The sequence below is a fragment of the Podarcis liolepis genome (assembly GCF_965112155.1).
Source record: "Podarcis liolepis genome assembly, contig: SUPER_9_unloc_1, whole genome shotgun sequence".
In the NCBI taxonomy this organism is placed as follows: Eukaryota; Metazoa; Chordata; class Lepidosauria; order Squamata; family Lacertidae; genus Podarcis; species Podarcis liolepis.
Genome location: NW_028148963.1, coordinates 365,382 through 376,542, shown reverse-complemented (window position 1 = coordinate 376,542; position 11,161 = coordinate 365,382). Strand labels below are relative to the sequence as shown.

General features: G+C 45.0%; 1 long non-coding RNA gene across 1 annotated transcript; it reads right to left on the bottom strand.

Annotated features, from left to right (window-relative positions):
- Window positions 1-5,708: 5,708 nt before the first annotated feature.
- Window positions 5,709-8,696, bottom strand: LOC310686768. The gene is made up of 2 exons (XR_014516104.1): window positions 8,223-8,696; window positions 5,709-6,618 (listed from the first exon to the last, which is right to left on the bottom strand). It is a non-coding gene; the product is annotated as an uncharacterized lncRNA (long non-coding RNA).
- Between the last annotated feature and the right edge of the window lie 2,465 nt (window positions 8,697-11,161).

The following is an 11,161-nucleotide window of genomic DNA, read 5'->3' as shown; positions in this document are numbered from 1 at the left end:
TGTGTGCAGAGGAGGGCAACCAAGACAACCAAGGGTCTGGAAACTAAGATTGAAGAGAAACACTTGAAGGAGCTGGGGAGGTTTGGCCTGGAAAAGAGGAAACTGAGAGGAGATCTGACAGCCATCTTCCAATATCTTAAGGGCTGTCACATGGAAGAGGGAACAAGCTTCTTTTCTCCTGCTCTAGATGGTAGGACTCGAACCCATGGATTCAAGTTATAAGAAAGGAGATTCCAACTAAACATTCATAAAAACTTTCTGACAGTAAGGGCTGTTTGGCATTGGAACAGATTCCCATGAGAGGTGGTGGACTCTCCTTCCTTGGAGGTTACTAAGCAGAGGTTGGATGGCCGTCTGCCATGGATGCTTTTGCTGAGATTGCTGCATCACAGGGGGTTGGACTAGATGACTCTTGGTGTCCCTTCCAGCTATAAGTTTCTATGATTCTATGAAATTGATCTGGATTAATGACAGCCATCCACCAGTTTCATATGCAAAACTGCTTCCCACCCCACCCCCTTACTGATTAATATATATAAAAATACATTAAAGTAGACAAATAATAACTTACAAAAAGGATCAATAAACATGTCACCTTTATTATATAAATTGTTATCATAATCACATGTCAAAATTTCTTTTGTGAATGAAATAAAATGGTTTCAATCAGTTTTTAATAACCAACAATCAAATGTAGTGCTTGGGGTACAGCTTAGATCAATACCCCAGATGTTCAGTGTCCAGGGGTTCAGTGCCTGGCACCCAGAAACTCATGGCAAAGGGGAGTCTGGCACCAAGTAACTCATAACATTTCACTTCCTTGCAAGCTAAGGAAAGCTGTTGATTGGCAGAAGACACTGGGCAGAAACAGAAAGAAACAGGGGGATGAGGGGGTCTAAGGGTGAGGTCCTGCTCCTGTCCATCCTAATACTGGACAGATGATTACAGGATGTTGAGAAGGGTCATTTTTTACTATGAATTGAGAAACAGCAGCCATAGTCTAGGCCAGGAGTGTTTTTCCTTGGTGACACCGCCATGTTGAAAAGTGTGTGTTTGCAAGGTGTTTCCTGTCCTGTCCAGAAATGCACCGTGCTGGATGAAGCCAGCTCTAGATCCTTCCTAAATAAATAAAATAAAAACCCACGGGAAGATATATTTGAAAAATTAATGTTAAGGGGAACAATTCACATTGTTAAGCAAGGTAGCTAAAGCAACAGGGTCATGGCCTCCATTGTGACACGTCCCCCTGCTGAGTGACTTGGCTGAGGACTTTGGGAAGAGCAACTACTTGAGGATAGTTCAGGAGAAAGGAGGTGGTTTGTGAGAAGTAATGATGTTTTCCGGCAAAATAAAGATTTCTTCTTCTTGAGTGTAAGTAGGATGTCTAATTCTTTCTGCATTCTGCTTCTTTTGCTCTCCCTCAAGATTTAGAAACATAGGGCAGTAAGGCAGATCTGGAAAAAGCCTAGGTAAAGGTACAGGGACCCCTGACCGTTAGGTCCAGTCGCAGACGACTCTAGCGTTGCGCGCTCATCTCGCTCTATAGGCTGGGGGAGCCGGCGTACAGCTCATGATCATGTGGCCAGGATGACGAAGCCGCTTCTGGCAAAAGCAGAGCAGTGCACGGAAAGGCTGTTTACCTTCCCGACAGAACGGCACCTACCGTATTTTTCGCTCTATAGGACGCACCGGACCATAAGACGCACCGGATTATAGGAGGGGGAGAACGGGGGTGGGGGTGGGAATTCTCTCCCTCTCTGCTCAGTGTCCCTTCAGCGAAGCGGCAGGAGAAATGGAGCCCCTTCCATTTCTCCTCCCGCTTCGCTGAAGGGGCGCTGCGCAGAGAGGGAAAACTGTCCACCGACCCCTCTCGCTCTTCAGGCGGCTATCTCTTCAGGCGGCTATCCGCAAGCCTTCTGAGTGCAGCGGGAACTCCTGCTGCGCTTGGAAGGCTTGCGGATAGCTGCCTGAAGCCCCCAGAGTGCAGCCTTGGAAGCCTCCGCAGAGCAGCGGGGTGAAGGCACCCCGCTGCCCTGCGGAGGCTTTGCTCAGCTAACCCCAAGCTAGCACAGCGAGATGGAGCGCTGCGCAGCGCTCCTTCTGCCTGCTCTGGCTTTGGGCTTAGCTGCGCAGCCTGCATTCACTCCATAGGGCGCACACAAATTTTCCCTTAATTTTTGTTTTTTTTATAATATATTTTTTATTAGCAAACCAATCAAATCACATTAGTTCCAAATTACAAAACCGAATTTTAAATTTTGATTGGGGGTACCCATGCTTCGAGCTCAGAAAGGGATCCAATCATCTCTTATTTCTGCTGCTTTGATCATTTTCCCTTAATTTTTGGAGGGGGAAAAGTGCGTCCTATAGAGTGAAAAATACGGTATTTATCTACTTCCACTTTTGAACTGCTAGGTGACTTCAGGTGGCTATCCGCAAGCCTTCGAAGTACAGCGGGAACTCCTGCTGCGCTCCGAAAGCTTGCGGATAGCTGCTTGAAGCCAACGGAGTGCAGCCTTTGAAGCCTCTGCAGAGCAGCGGGGTGAAGGCACCCTGCTGTCCTGCGGAGGCTTTGCGCAGCCACCCCCAAGCTAGAACAGTGAGACGGAGCGCTGCGCAGCGCTCCGCCTCACTGTTCTGGCTTCGGGGACGGCCTTTGAAGCCTTCGCAGGGCAGCAGGGGGCCTTCACCCTGCTGCCCTGCGGAGGCTTTGCGCAGCTAACCCCAAGCTAGAACAGCGAGACGGAGCGCTGTGCAGAGCTCCTTCTGCCTGCTCTGGCTTTGGGCTTAGCTGCGCAGCCTGCATTCACTCCATAGGGCGCACACAAATTTTCCCTTAATTTTTGTTTTTTTTATAATATATTTTTTATTAGCAAACCAATCAAATCACATTAGTTCCAAATTACAAAACCGAATTTTAAATTTTTGTTGGGGGTACCCATGCTTTGAGCTCTTAAAGGGATCCAATCATCTCTTATTTCTGCTGCTTTTATCATTTCCCCTTAATTTTTGGAGGGGGGAAATTGCGTTCTATAGAGCGAAAAATACGGTATTTATCTACTTCCACTTTGTGCTTTCGAACTGCTAGGTTGGCAGGTGCTGGGACCGAGCAGCGGGAGCTCACCCCGTCGCGGGGATTCGAACTGCCGAACTTCTGATCAGCAAGCCCTAGGCTCTGTGGCCACCCGTGCCCCTACGGAAAAAGCCTATCACAGACCAAATCCCCCTCCCAAACCTGGTATGTAAGGGCTTCCGGTTTTTCCGCCCTCCGTTGTGGATGTGCTTCGCGGGTTCTCCGCGCCTAGCAGCTGTTAGAGGGAACTTTGGGGGGCAACGCGAAGGCTACACGACCCCCAAAAAGGCTCTGGGCGTGGCCCAGGGCTGACATTGTCCGGCAGCGTCAAAAAAGGAACCCTTCGAAGCCCACGTCCTAACCAAGAGGTGAGTCGACAGAGAGTACCTAGACGCAAGGACACGAGCAATCCTTAGCAGCAAGCCTCAAAGTCCCAAACGGTAAGAATGGCAGCTAACAAGGAGAGCTTGAGGAGAAGAGGGTCTGTGTTTCTTCTTTATACAAAGTGAACTGCTCAGAAACAGACCCAAAAGACTAGCACATAGAGAGTAAAGAACGGGAGATTTTATCTTAAACATATTGGAAATCTTTCTCATTATACGTAAGCATAAGCAAAGATTTCTGTAACAAGTACCAGTAAGAAAAGGAAGACAGATTCAAATTTCACTCTGCAGCAGCAGTAGTAGCCCATTAAAAGAAGCGGAATTCAAGGACTTAACTTGTTTTTTACTTTGAAGTGGCGTGAGCCCAGCGAAAGAGACTGAGTTAAAAGACTTGGATTGTCAGCGCTGTTTGTGGTAAAAGAGTGGAAGTTACTGGAAAACAAAGGTAAAAGAGAAGGCAACACTTTTAATATTGAACTTATATTAAACACTAACCTATAAAGATGGCAAAGATGGCATAGCGTGGTCTAGGAGAAACGGCTGGACTAGTTGGAGAATCGGGAAGAGAAGAAAAGTGGTGAAAGGAGGGGCAGAACTGGACAAAAGAGGAGAGGGACTATAAAATTAAAGATGAGCATCTTTAGCTTGAGGAGCTAGTTTGTGAGAAAGGAAATACGTTTTCTTGTGTAATGAAGAGACTTTCTTCATATAAAGTATAAGTAGGATTCCTAATTCCTTCTGCATTCTGTTTCTTTTACTATCCCTCAAGATTCAGAAACATAGGGAACCGAGTCATGGTTAGATTAGTTTATAAAGATTGGCTGCGTGAGCTGCTGGTCTCCTGCTGTCACGTGCCAAAGATCCATCCCCTGGTCTGTGAGGAGGAGGAGGAAGAGATATTGGAAGAGAAATGGGAGGATGAAGTGATGGTTATGAAGATCAGAAGGAATCTTTAGTGAAGGTGAAAACAATTTATGTAAGACCAAGCGACCAGGGGATGGATGCCACCGATCTATAGATGGGGAGTGTTGATCTTTGTTCTTGAGGAACAGGGAGGCCAGAGAGAATCTGGATCACTGGGATGGGGGGAGGCAGCTCCCTGATTCAAGAAGAGTTCAGGGATGGGATGAGGAAGGGAGGAAGGGAGAATAACGCAAGCCACCTGGAGATCCTTGCAGGAAAGATGGGCCATCAATGTAGTAATCAATGAAAAAATTAAGAATTCTTTCTCTTCATTTCTCTTCATTTCTCTTCAGGCAGCGATAGCAGTGAGGCCAGCAGCTCCAGTACAGCTCTACCCCACTCCAAGACCCAGTTCTCCCTTCGCCCAAAACCCAAGTATCTAAATAGGGATGCGGGTGGCGCTGTGGGTTAAACCACAGAGCCTAGGACTTGCCTATCAGAAGGCTGGCGGTTCGAATCCCCACGACGGAGTGAACTCCCGTTGCTCGGTCCCTGCTCCTGCCAACCTAGCAGTTCAAAAGCACGTCAAAGTGCAAGTAGATAAATAGGTACCGCTACGGCGGGAAGGTAAAGGGCGTTTCCGTGCGCTGCTCTGGTTCAGAAGCAGCTTAGTCATGCTGGCCACATGACCCGGAAGCTGTTCATGACCGGTCCGCCAATAAAGCAAGATGAGCGCTGCAACCCCAGAGTCGGCCACGACTGGACCTAATGGTCAGGGGTCCCTTTACCTTTATATATTTCAAAAACACTGAGTCTCCAGTGTGGTCTCTCGTCACAAGGAAACAGACTTTATAAAGAGGCAACCTTTCAAACTTCTTATAAATGGAAACTGGGGAAAGCCCCCTCCAAAAGAATAGACTGTGCCCAGTGACTAGCTGATCCACATGCCTGTTCAGTTGACGCTCTAGATGCCTACTCAGTTGTTCTCCAAGGCTGTTGAAAGAGAGAATGGCCAGTGTGGCAGGCTGTGCGAGCTGCTGGCCTCCTGCTGTCGTGCCCCTAAAATCCACCCCCTGGTCTGCGAGGAGGAGGAGGAAGAGATATTAGAAGAGAAATGGAATGAGGAAGTAAATATAATTAAAGAAAGGGAGAATAGCGTAAGCCACCTGGAGATCCTTGAAGGAAAGATGGGTTGTCAACATAATAATAAATGGAAAGATTAAAAATATTTTCTCTTCTTCTCTCTTCCGGGCAGCGACAGCAGTGAGGCCAGCAACTCCAGCACAGATCTCCCTCCCCACCAAGACCCAGTCCCCCCCTTCCCCACAAACCCAAATAGAAAAATAAAATAAAAATCATCATCATCATTATTATTCTAATCAAGTTCCTTTACAAACATGCTATTCTGTGATCATCCTTTTATCCTAGGCGGTGCTTTTTCCTACGTTTGTGAGCATGAGTGGAAATCCTGAGTCTCGCTGCAGGAGTCGACAGTTTGGCTCCTTCCCTTGTTGTTGCTCCTAGATGGAACTGCGCATGTGCGAAGACAAGACAGAGACTTCCAAACTGGATCAATAAACGTGTCACCCGTTGTCTGAAAACCACTGTCCTAATCACATGCCAGATTGTCTTTTTTGAATGAAATAAAATTCTTTCAAATAGTTTTTTAACGTTGTCATTTGTCTGTCTTGAGAAGCAATGGAGTGCGCCTCCGGGGGTGAGGTCAAAAGTCAAGCAACGGTGTCAGCAGTCCCAAAGTGACCTCTCCAGGGAGCAAGACTGGGCAGTGTGTCTGGAGGTCCTGGGCTTCCCTCTCTTGGCCTTGCAGATGTGTCTCCAAGGAAAGCAGAGTTAGGCACCAGTTGGGCTGTAGGAGATGTCAGAAGGGGTTGTAAACGGCGCCATCCAACCGCCTGAGGGACTCCACTCCAGATTTGTGTAGGCTTTACTCCTTAGCCTTTTCAGCTCCCAAAGATATCCCACAAGGCAAATTAGGATCAGAGTTTTCCTTCTCTTCGATGGGCTATCTTTATAGGTGGATGAGCCCCATCTGCCCCTCACTTCCCTCCACAGCATTGCAGAAACCACCTTCTTGACCACTGGGCCCACGCTTGGTCTTGTCCGCTCAATCTGCTGGAGCCCGTCTTGGCACACAGATTAAGTTCCTGAGCATTTGAGACTCCTTGGCTGCTCTCACCTGGTTTAGGTGGCCAGTCAAACCGTTCCCAGGATGTGGCCTCTGTCACATGTTGACCATTTCTAGGAGCAAGAGAACAAACTTTTTATTAAAGAATGGAAATGGTTGAATGAATAGTTACAAACTGTAAACAGATAAGAACATTGGCAGGATTATTGGAATAACCTGCAGTTTAATAAGATTATCTATTTAAAGCAGATGCATAAATGAAGAAATTGAGGTAATTTGGATATGCATAAGATATGGAGAATCAATTTAAAGAACTGCAGAAAGAGGGGGAAGGAAGTCAAGTTTTGAAATGCTAAAATGACTGCAAAATTACTGAAATGTATAAACTTGAAAATCATAATTCAGCTTTCCAGTTATAGCTTTTGCGGTGATGAGGCATGTGAGCCTCAACTGTCCTGCATCTACTCCAGCTGAGGAATCACACACCTCCTCCCCAAGCTAGCGAGCCCCACCTGGGCTGTGGGTCCTTGCCTTCCGTCCCTCCCAACTGACAGTTGTTAGTTCTGGAATCCTGAGCTTGAGGGGGGGGTACATCCCATTTCGCCCTGTGGGACACTCACCACCCCTTAGCCACCTGCCTTTGGCGCTGCAGCAGTGATGGCTTTGGTCCCTGAAAAGCATGCAAGATCTCTCCCAAATCTCAATACATATTTTGCTCTCCTAGACATCTTGCAAGACTTCAATGAGATCTCACAAGATCTTGCAGAAAATCTCCAATCTGTTTACCTGCAAGCACACACCTTTAATTTTTTTTCTTATTTAGTACAAATTTCTCAATCTAACAGATTTGCACATAGGATTCTGTATCACATGAAACGGCACATTTGTTTTGTTCTATTGTTACATTATTTGTGGCCTTCTAACACTTTGGGAGAAGCCTTCTCTCCCTTTTCCCTTTAAAAAATGAGGATCTATGCTTTACACTCAGCAGGAAGGCCCATTTAAAAGGAAACTTGTAGTTGTTTTGCTGCTGCTTTTTGTGTTCTCAGGTGTCCAAGTTAGCCTCCTGGCCCTGCTCCTCCACTATACCACAGCAACATCCCCCACTAGGAATCCCTACTTGGCCTTTCATTGGCCATCAGCAATATCTGGTGGAGCCAGGTGGAGAGAAATGCCCCATCTTGCCCATCTTTGGGGTTTCAAGAGGTATAGCCTCTGTGCATGTACAGAATTCATGATTCAGCAAATCTATTAGACCACCGAAAGAGTTATTTCCTCTGATTAAATTACCAAAGGAAGAAAGCAGGATTGGCTTTTCTCCCCAGGGACACAAGGAAGGGGAAGGTGTATGTTTAAGAAATCAAATTCCCCAAGGGCTGAAACTCTGTTCAGCCAGTTAAAAAACCCAAATTCTCTCCGTAGAGTGCTTCACATCTGGCGGGCAGGGCTTGTGTGCTTTGCTCATGATCCCTTGGATGTCCTGAGGCTGTTAGAGCAGCAGCCGTAAGTCTTGGGGCTCTGGGAGTGAGACATTGTCCTCAGAAGGCAAAGAGTAACTGAGGTTCCCTTTTCTCTCCCTTGGAGGCCCTGAACCAGGAGCTGGCCAGTTCAGGGCCTCCATGGGAGAGAAAAGGGGGGCCAGCACTTGTGCTCAAATGAGCTTTCATACGCGGTCATCCTGCCCCACACTCACATTCCAAAATATCTGCATGCTCACCTATCCAAGAGGTGGTTGGTCTTGGGCTGGGGGGTCCCAGAAGGCAGAATAAGTTGAGAAGCAAAGCCCAAGAAGTTTGAGGCATCCTCTTCGCATCCACCCAAACCCAATCTAAACAGCTTTGCTCCAGAACCAGCCCCTCCCTTCAGTTCTGTTCAGTTAAGAATGTCAGTTAAGAGGGACCACCTGTATTTTCTTGATTCTTGCCTGAGGTCATAATGGGCATGCACACTGGTATCTGTTTACCTGTAAGCACACACCTTTAGTTTATCTTCTTAAAAATAAAAATAAAATACTAGTTTCTCAGTCTACCAGCTTTGCACAAAACAGCAGCCGTTTTGTGATCCATGGCAGTGAAAACCCCACGTTTTATGGCCCCCCCCCAAAAAAAATGAGGCTTCAGTGCCCTAACCCACAGGGTCACGATTTCTCCAAAGGTCCAATGTCATCTGATTCACTCCAAAGCAGCACCAAACACCCAGAGAATGCCCCCTGCAACGTTGGGGGGGGGGGCTTTGAAAACACTACATTTCTCATTGTTAGAGTGGCATACGAAGGATGAACAAGTTAAATCAGTGATGATAGATTGGGCAAGACATGTAGGACATAACATCATGTTTGAGGATTGGGAAAGATTGTGGAAGAAAGGGGTGAAGTTCACTGCATGTACTGTACTAAAGGAAAACATAATGAAAATGATGTATAGATGGTATCTGACCCCTGTTAAATTAGCAAAGATTTATCATAACTGTGATAACCATTGCTGGAAATGTAAAGAAAACGAAGGTACTTTGGAAGGGATGGGAGTGGGACGGGGGTTCGAAAATGGAATAGAGGCAATTTATTCAGAGCAAAAAGCTAAACTGATAGTTAACAATGTGGTGACAGAAGAGTTTATGATTGAAAAAGGAACACGACAAGGTTGCCCTATCTCCCCTCTGTTATTTATCTCGGTTCTGGAGATTCTTTTGAACATGATTAGAGGGGACCGGTTGGTGGAAGGGATACAGGTCGGAACCAAACAGTACAAATTAAAGGCGTTTGCAGATGACTTGGTTTTAACATTACAGGAGCCAGAATCTAGTACGAAAAGAGCTTTAGAATTGATTCGTGAATTTGGTCGGTTGGCGGGATTTAAATTAAACAAGCAGAAAACTAAGGTGTTGGAAAAAAATTTGACATCCATGGAAACAGAGAGGTTTCAGAAGGAGACTGATTTAAATGTGGTTAAAAAAGTGAAATACCTAGGGGTCAACTTGTCTGCGAAAAATTTGAATTTGTTTAAAGATAACTATGAAAAATGTTGGTCAGAAATTAAAAAAGACTTAGAAATTTGGACAAGATTGAAACTTTCCTTGTTGGGCCGAATAGATGAATATGTTGCCATAAAGATGAATGTGTTGCCAAAAATGTTGTTCTTGTTTCAGGCCCTACAGATCGTGGACAGAGTGGAATGTTTTGGAAAGTGGCAGAAAGATATTTCTAAGTTTATCTGGCAGGGCAAAAAGCCCAGAATAAAATTTAAAATTTTGACCGATGCAAAGGAAAGAGGGGGGGTTGCCCTGCCGGATTTAAGGTTGTATTATGAAGCTGCAGCTTTCTGCTGGATGAAAGATTGGTTACTCCTTGAGAACACTAATGTCCTGGATCTGGAGGGGGTTAATAATGCTTTTGGTTGGCATGCTTATTTGTGGTACGACAAGGTAAAGATTCATAAAACTTTCAAGAACCATATTGTCAGGAAAGCAATATTTAATGTCTGGTCAAAATACAAGGATTTGTTAGAAAACAAGACTCCAAGGTGGTTGTCACCTATGGAGGCTAAGGCTCGGAAAAGACTCAATATGGAGGCTGAATGGCCGAAATATTGGGAAATAATTGAAAAGGTCGGAGAAACCTGGAGGTTGCGGAGCTTGGAGAAACTGGAGGGTAAAGTGCGAGATTGGTTACATTATGCCCAGGTTAAGGAGGTTTTCAATATGGATAAAAAGATAGGATTCCAGGTGGAAAAATCGAAATTAGAAACAGAATTGTTAGAACCTAAGACCAAGGTAATTTCAAGAATGTATAATCTGCTGTTGAAATGGAACACACAAGATGAAACAGTTAAATCAGCTATGATAAAATGGGCACAGGATATTGGATATAACATCATGTTTGCTGACTGGGAAAGGTTATGGACCACCGGTGTGAAGTTTACGGCATGTAATGCTTTGAAAGAAAATATTATGAAAATGATATACAGGTGGTACATGACCCCAGTCAAGCTTGCAAAAATATATCACCTGCATGATAACAAATGTTGGAAATGTAAGGAGACTGAAGGAACGTTTTTTCACCTGTGGTGGACCTGCCCGAAACTGAAGGCCTTCTGGGAAGTGATTTACAATGAGTTAAAAAAGGTATTTAAGTATACCTTCCCTAAGAAGCCAGAGGCCTTCCTTTTGGGTATTGTCGACCAGAAGGTGTTAAAAAAAAGACAGAGTTTTTTTTTATGTATGCAACAACAGCAGCAAGAATACTCATTGCAAAATACTGGAAGTTACAAGATTTACCCACACTGGAAGAATGGCAAACGCAACTGATAGACTACATGGAGCTGGCTGAGATGACTGGCAGAATTCGAGACCTGGGAAAAGAGGAGGTGGAAGAGGACTGGAAGAAGTTTAAAGACTATTTACAAAAATTATATAAATTACATGAATGTTAAGAAGGTGCATGAAAGGAAAGACTATGGCATCAGAAGTTTAAATGAGATATGGATGAGAATAAGTTGAAATACAAAGATGAGATTTGAAGTAAAGTTATGCCAAAACTAAGCACTTAAATATTTGATGGAAATACTTACTAGAGGCATAATACATTAGAATTGGAACATAAAATTGGAAAGAAGGTAATAATTTACTAAACATAACTTTTCTATGGAGAACGCAGGAAAG